The sequence below is a fragment of the Schistocerca gregaria genome, chromosome 4 (assembly GCF_023897955.1).
Source record: "Schistocerca gregaria isolate iqSchGreg1 chromosome 4, iqSchGreg1.2, whole genome shotgun sequence".
NCBI classification, from domain to species: Eukaryota; Metazoa; Arthropoda; class Insecta; order Orthoptera; family Acrididae; genus Schistocerca; species Schistocerca gregaria.
The window spans coordinates 222,955,668-222,963,414 of NC_064923.1; positions in this window are offsets into that span (position 1 = coordinate 222,955,668).

Below are 7,747 nucleotides of genomic sequence, written 5' to 3' on the forward strand. Positions count from 1 at the left end.
ACCGCGGCCGGCAATCAAATAAGGGCTGCAGACAAAATCGCCCCTTTCTTTGTTAGGCATGGAGATGGCAGTGTCAATAACTAATGTACTTTTTGTAAAAATTTTATTCTGGTGCATAAGGAATTTAATTACTGAACACGAGGTATTTAATAAAACTTTTACTACACTTTTGGACTATCTGACTTGATTGTGAAGGCTGAATTATCTGTAATTTGGTGGAAAGTGTCTCTATACCTTCCCATTATACAGGAAGGACGGGTTCTGAATAATTTTTAATTACATTTCCATTCAACAAAGGGTTGTAATAATCTTACACTTATTTGCTTTATTCCGCCCTAACGACAGCAAACTACATGTTTAACAAACTAATTTTCTGGGATTATGTACAGTATTCTGGTGGAGGTGGCAGGCAGTATTGCTGGTGAAGATTTAAATGGTGTTTTCCTGTAGAGTGATTATGAAAAGAATTGACTCCACCAGAAGTTTTGTTATGCGGATACGTTCACTTGTAGCTGAGACTGTGGAAACGTACACGTATACTTCATTATGCGTCGGAGTACCAAACTGCGTGTATAGGAGTACGTCTGTTTGCAGATTACGAGATTTGCAACGACGTTTTTTCTGCCAGTAGTGGTATAAGATTCTGTCACAGATGCGGGAAATAGTGGACGTATTTAGTTTCTCTTGTCAAAACAGAACAGATCCATGCAATTCGGAAATTTGAATGAAATGAAGTTTTGTGGAGATAACAATTATTTCTCTCTTAAGCCTCTACTCTTTCAACATATAAAAGCCCGATTTTGTTTCTCCATTTCAGCGTTCTGTTGACATAAACACCCATCGATTTCCGATACAAAATGACTGGCCACAGGTATCTTGGAGACCGCAATATCTACTTATATTACCTAAGTTATGCTTCACGGACCAAGTCCGATCGTACTCCGTTGATCTTGTTACCTTACGAAATACATAATACCACAGCGTAAACATCACTCGATCAGAAGCTTTCTCTTCTAACGTTTCTATCTAACTTAGGTTTCTAAACTGCGTTAGGATTGTGCGAAGATCTTCGCTGGTTACATAAATACTGGTAATTCTCTTCATTGCAGTGTAGTGGCTAGCTAAAAGTACTGTCAACATTTAAAAGAAAACTATCGCAGTGGGTACTTACGTAAAGGCCTTTCTCTCAACTTCCAGCCCTATTTCTCGACCCTCCCCCACAATAGACTGACCATATTCTACGTACCGTGTGCAAATTTTGAATGAAGGGGACAGCTGGTGGGTTGCTCAAAAAAATGGTTCAAATGGCTCTGAGCACTATGGGACTCAACTGCTGTGGTCATTAGTCCCCTACAACTTAGAACTACTTAAACCTAACTAACCTAAGGACATCACACACATCCATGCCCGAGGCAGGATTCGAACCTGCGACCGTAGCAGTCGCACGGTTCCGGACTGCGCGCCTAGAGCCGCGAGACCACCGCGGCCGGCGTGGGTTGCTCGCTCACTACGATTCCGGCCCTCAGTTCTGCTACAGGAGGGGGCTACCTGCTACGTACCGAACTGGGTAACGCAGTGGCTAGCGCACTAGACTCCAGTACGGGAAGACGACGTTTCAAAAATCTGTCTGTCCATCCAGATTTAGGATTTCCGTAATTTCACTAAATCACACCAAGCAAGTGCCGGGCAGGTTCCTTTCAAAAGGGCACCGCCAATTTCCTCTGCCGTTCTTTCATAATCCAAGCTTGTGCTCAATCACAAATGCTTTCGAGGTCAATGGGACATTTAAACTTCCTTCCCCCACCCTCCTGCCTCTCCCCAACCCCCTGTTACATTCGTCTCGATGAAACGACTTCCTATGTACCACAGTAGTCATGATTCGAAAACAGTAGCTAGAGTTTTGATTATTGGTGAAAGTTTACAGTTTTTGTGTAACTCTAACGAAGTAACGGAAAGTTTCGCACAAAAATACCATGATACAGGCATTCAGCTACCTACTTAGCTTACTTAAGTTCCAACACGAAAGCTTTCTAAGAAAATGTTGGTCAATGTTACTCATTTCTAGAACGATCAATGTAAATTTCCTAACGTCTTAATTTCTTAGCTATCTACAAGTAAAATACATCAAACTAGGTAAACTTACACAATTATTTTGGTCGGCTGACCGTGATTTCCTGTCAGAAAGACCACAGTTCCTAATAATTGACGGAAGGTCATCGAGAAAAACAGAACAGAAAAAATACCTGCCGTTCCCTAAAGGGGTGTTAAGGACCCGCTGTTGTTCCTGATTCACAGAAATGATTTAGGAGACAATCTGAATAGCTTTCTTAGATTGTTTGCAAATAAAACTGTCATTTAGTGTGTTATAAAGTTACCAGATGATCAAAAGTTACTGCAAAATGACTTAGATAAGATATTCATAGGATGCAAAAAGTAGCAACTGGCTCAAAATAATGAAAACTGTGAAGTCATACGCATGAGCACTCAAAGGAATCCGCTAAATGTAGGTTATACCATGAATCAAGCAAACTTAGAGGCTATATGCTCAGCCAAATACTTAGGGATTACAATTACGAATAACTTAAATTGGCGCCATCACACAGATAATGTTGCGCCAAAAGCAAACCAAAGGCTGTGATTTAGTGGCAGAACACTTAGAAAGTGTAACAGGTTTTCTAAGGAGACTGCGTACACAAGGGATGCCCACCGTCCTCTAGAGCATTGCTGTGTGGTGTGCTATCAGTATCGGACAGTATTGACGGAGGACATCGTAAATTTTCAAATAAGGATATCTCGTTTAGTATTATCGCGAAATAAGGCAGACAAATATGTTTCGAGTAAGGTCATGAGGGATAGGGAAGACCCACCACGGTTTAATAGCCGTGTTATAGAACTGCTACGAAAACGAAGAGAACTTCATTCAGAGTCAAGAGACGTATAAACCTAGCTGATAAACAAAAAGTGAACGAAGCGAAAATGAGCATAAAGAGAGCAATGAGAGACGCATTCAATGACTTGGAAAGTAAAACTTTGTCAACCAATCTGAGTGAAAACCATAAGAGGTTTTGGTCGTACGTAAAGTCAGTAAGTGACTCAAATTCATCTATGCTTTACTCAGTAACTATATTGGCACCGAAACGGAAGATAACAGAGGGAAGGACGAAATATTGAATTCGGTCTTCCGATATTGTTTCACCGCGGAAGATCGTAACACAGTGCCTACTTTCAATCATCGTACGAACGTGTAAATGGCAGATACTGAGATAACCGACCGCGAAAGAGAAAAACAACCACAATCGCTTACTTGCGGAAAAGCGTCAGGACCAGATGACATACCTACAACATGATGTGAACAAACTTGATCCCTCTTCCGGGCACTTAATTGTAAATTACAGAGTAATCATGTAGATGTAGATGTAGATGTAGACCACATAACGTTAAGAGGTTCAGGAGGGAACTTTAGCACCTAGGACACTCCTCAAACTTCTTCAACCGTCACTGAAAAAAATATTTCTTCAATACCGAAATCATCAGACCCCTAGACTATTTCCAGCGCCTGTCGTTAAAATCAGTCTGAGGGGTAATATCAAAATCAGCTTTGTTCTGTATTGGTTACATTCTTCTCGGCGAAAGAACGAGTAGCTGATGTCCCTTGGTGGGGTTTATCTCGTTGTGTAAATACGATAGCTGTGGGTGGGAAACCTTGATTTCTTACCTTTGTTGCCAGCCAGACAACTGACGAACAAGCGGATGTTTCACGCAATGACGTATCTATTAAAGTCCGAAAAGCACTGTTATAATGGGAACTTCCTGTAGCCCTGATATTTTCTTGTGAGATATTTCATCGAGTACTGAGATTCTTTGAGCATGGGGTATCGTATGTAGAGGAAATATGCAGCGCATGTGTTGACATCCGAACAAGTATTCTTTCTGCAAGACAGGTCGAGCACACAAATTTCAAACACTGTGTCGGTAACAATGTTCATGATAGGAGCAATCTGATTAATTTTCAGGAAATACAGGTGCTGGTGGGCTGAAGTCGACATTAGGATGTGGCCACAAGTGAAATAGCTAATACATATCTATTTTTATGTAGTTTTGCCTTTCTTACGTTTGTGCAAGGAAACTGCTATGAGAAATTCACATGGACGAGTGTCTGTAAATGCTTTCCATGCAATGAAGATTCTTGTGTTAAGATATGTCCAACGATGAAGGTATAAAACCTCGAAACGCGTTGAATTATTGCTGTTGCACTGTCTGCAGCTGTGCGTGTTTTTTTTATTTTTTATTTTTGTTTTTGTTTGCATATTGCTTCTCTCTCGGTGACGCACTTACAGTGACACTGCTCTGCGGAATTCACTGATATTGCTTCAATAATACAAGGAACATATATGTCACCAGATCGAATGTCATCTGTCTTCTGGCATGGGAAATTATAATGCGATTTGTTATCATTATTGATCATTCAAACATCATTCCTCCCACGCCCTCATCCTTAGCAGTGATTCCTATAAATATTTCCTTACATCATTCCTTACTAACCACCACTACACTGTAGAGTCAAAGAAACTGGTATACGTGCCTAATATCGTGTAGGGCCCCCGCGAGCACGCAGAAGTACCGTAACACGACGTGGAATTGACCCTACTAATGTCTGAAATAGTGCTGGAGGGAACTGATACCATGGATCGTGAAGAGCTGTCCACAAATCCGTAAGAGCAGGAGGGAGTGGAGATCCCTTCTGAAGAGCGCATTGCAAGCTATCCCAGATATGCTCAATAATGTTCATGTATAGGGAGTCTGGCGGCCAGCAGAAGTGTTTAAACTCAGGAGAGGATTCCTGGAGCCACTCTGTAGCAGTTCTGGAAATGTGAGGTCCTGCTGGAATTTGCTCAAGTCCGTCGGAATGCACAATGGACATGAATGGATGCAAGTAATCAGACAGAAAGCTTACGTACTTGTAATCTCTGAGACTCGTATCTATAGGTATCAGGAGTCCCAACAACTGCCCACGCCCCACACCATTACAGACTCTCTACTAGCGTGAACAGTCCCGTGCTGAAATGCAGGGTCCATGGCTTCATTAGATTGTCTCCATACCCGTAAAAGTCCATCCGCTCGATACAATATAAAACGAGATTCGTCCGACCAGGCAACATACACTCCTGGAAATGGAAAAAAGAATACATTGACACCGGTGTGTCAGACCCACCATACTTGCTCCGGACAACTGCGAGAGGGCTGTACAAGCAATGATCACACGCACGGCACAGCGGACACACCAGGAACCGCGGTGTTGGCCGTCGAATGGCGCTAGCTGCGCAGCATTTGTGCACCGCCGCCGTCAGTGTGAGCCAGTTTGCCGTGGCATACGGAGCTCCATCGCAGTCTTTAACACTGGCAGCATGCCGCGACAGCGTGGACGTGAACAGTATGTGCAGTTGACGGACTTTGAGCGAGGGCGTATAGTGGGCATGCGGAAGGCCGGGTGGACGTACCGCCGAATTGCTCAACACGTGGGGCGTGAGGTCTCCACAGTACATCGATGTTGTCGCCAGTGGTCGGCGGAAGGTGCACGCGCCCGTCGACCTGGGACCGGACCGCAGCGACGCACCGATGCACGCCAAGACCGTAGGATCCTACACAGTGCCGTAGGGGACCGCACCGCCACTTCCCAGCAAATTAGGGACACTGTTGCTCCTGGGGTATCGGCGAGGACCATTCGCAACCGTCTCCATGAAGCTGGGCCACGGTCCCGCACACAGTTATGCCGCTCACGCCCCAACATCGTGAAGCCCGCCTCTAGTGGTGTCGCGACAGGGGTGAATGGAGGGACGAATGGAGACGTGTCGTCTTCAGCGATGAGAGTCGCTTCTGCCTTGGTGCCAATGATGGTCGTATGCGTGTTTGGCACTATGCAGGTGAGCCCCACAATCAGCTCTGCATACGACCGAGGCACACAGGGCCAACACCCGGCATCATGGTGTGGGGAGCGATCTCCTAAACTGGCCGTACACCTCTGGTGATCGTCGAGGGGACACTGAATAGTGCACGGTACATCCAAACCGTCATCGAACCCATCGTTCTACCATTCCTAGACCGGCAAGGGAACTTGCTGTTCCAACAGGACAATGCACGTCCGCATGTATCCCGTGCAATCCAACGTGCTCTAGAAGGTGTAAGTCAACTATCCTGGCCAGCAAGATCTCCGGATCTGTCCCCCATTGAGCATGTTTGGGACTGGATGAAGCGTCGTCTCACGCGGTCTGCACGTCCAGCACGAACGCTGGTCCAACTGAGGCGCCAGGTGGAAATGGCATGGCAAGCCGTTCCACAGGACTACATCCAGCATCTCTACGATCGTCTCCATGGGAGAATAGCAGCCTGCATTGCTGCGAAAGGTGGATATACACTGTACTAGTGCCGATATTGTGCATGCTCTGTTGCCTGTGTCTATGTGCCTGTGGTTCTGTCAGTGTGATCACGTGATGTATCTGACCCCAGGAATGTGTCAATAAAGTTTCCCCTTCCTGGGACAATGAATTCACGGTGTTCTTATTTCAATTTCCAGGAGTGTATTTCCTGTCACCAATGTCGGTGTTGACAGGCTCAGGTGGGGTGTAAAGCTTTGTGTCGTGCAGTCATAAGGGCACACGAGTGGGCTCCGAAATCCCATATCGTCGAATGGTCTGCATGCTGACAGTTGTTGATGGCCAAGCATTGAAATCTGCAGCAATTTGTGGAAGGGTAGCACTTCTGTCACACTGAACGTTCTCTTCAGTCGTCGTTTGTCCCGTTCTTGCAGGACCTTTTTCCAGCCGAAGCGACGTGGGAGATTCGAAGTTTTACCGGTTTCCTGGTATTCACGGTACACTCGTGAAATGTTCGAACGGGAGAGACCCCACTCCATCGCTACCTCGGAGCTGCTGTGTCCCATCTTTCGTGTGCCCACTGTAACTCCACGTTGTGACTGGCTGAAGTCTTGAAAACCTGTCATTACAGCTGCAGTAAACGAGCCAACAACTGCTCTAGACACTTGTCTTACATCGGCGTTGCGTCCGCAGCGCCGTATTCTGCCTGTTTACATGTCTCTGTATTTGAATACCTTGTACGCATGCCTATAACAGTTACTTTGACGTTTCAGTGTACCTTGTATCAAACTGGTTCGAGAAATGTTGTAATGAGGTTCATGTTTAAACTGTGAACATCTTTTTCGTTGACAAGAAAGTTGCAAAATGTCCCCGAAAACTCTTAAAATGTCTCGTCAAACATATGAGGTCTACATCACTCATGTCAAAGATCTTCTGAAATAATTATTGATAACTGCTGTATGGAGTGTATTAGTAACCGATACCTCAACTCATAAAGTCCACATCATCGTCCGAATTTATACTGACGGAATCTGTTAACTCTAGTAATGACTGACGAATAAACAACTCAAAATAGAAAACGCCAGCAACAACAGCACACAAAATTCCTCTTCGTTCCACTAACTGCAGCTCTTCTACCGACTGCTACCACTTCTTTTCAAACGAGTTCAGTAATTTCTTATTGAATGCTCCTTATGCACACTTCTTTGTGGATTTAATGTTGGATTCAAACGATAGACATTTCGAATAGCTATACAAATTTATAGAAATATGGTTCCCTACTTCATAATGAATCCTCTATTGTAAAAATTCATCCCTAAATTCACACACTAAAAAGCTCTGAAGCAATATAATGCATTTTGCATGATAAATTCCAC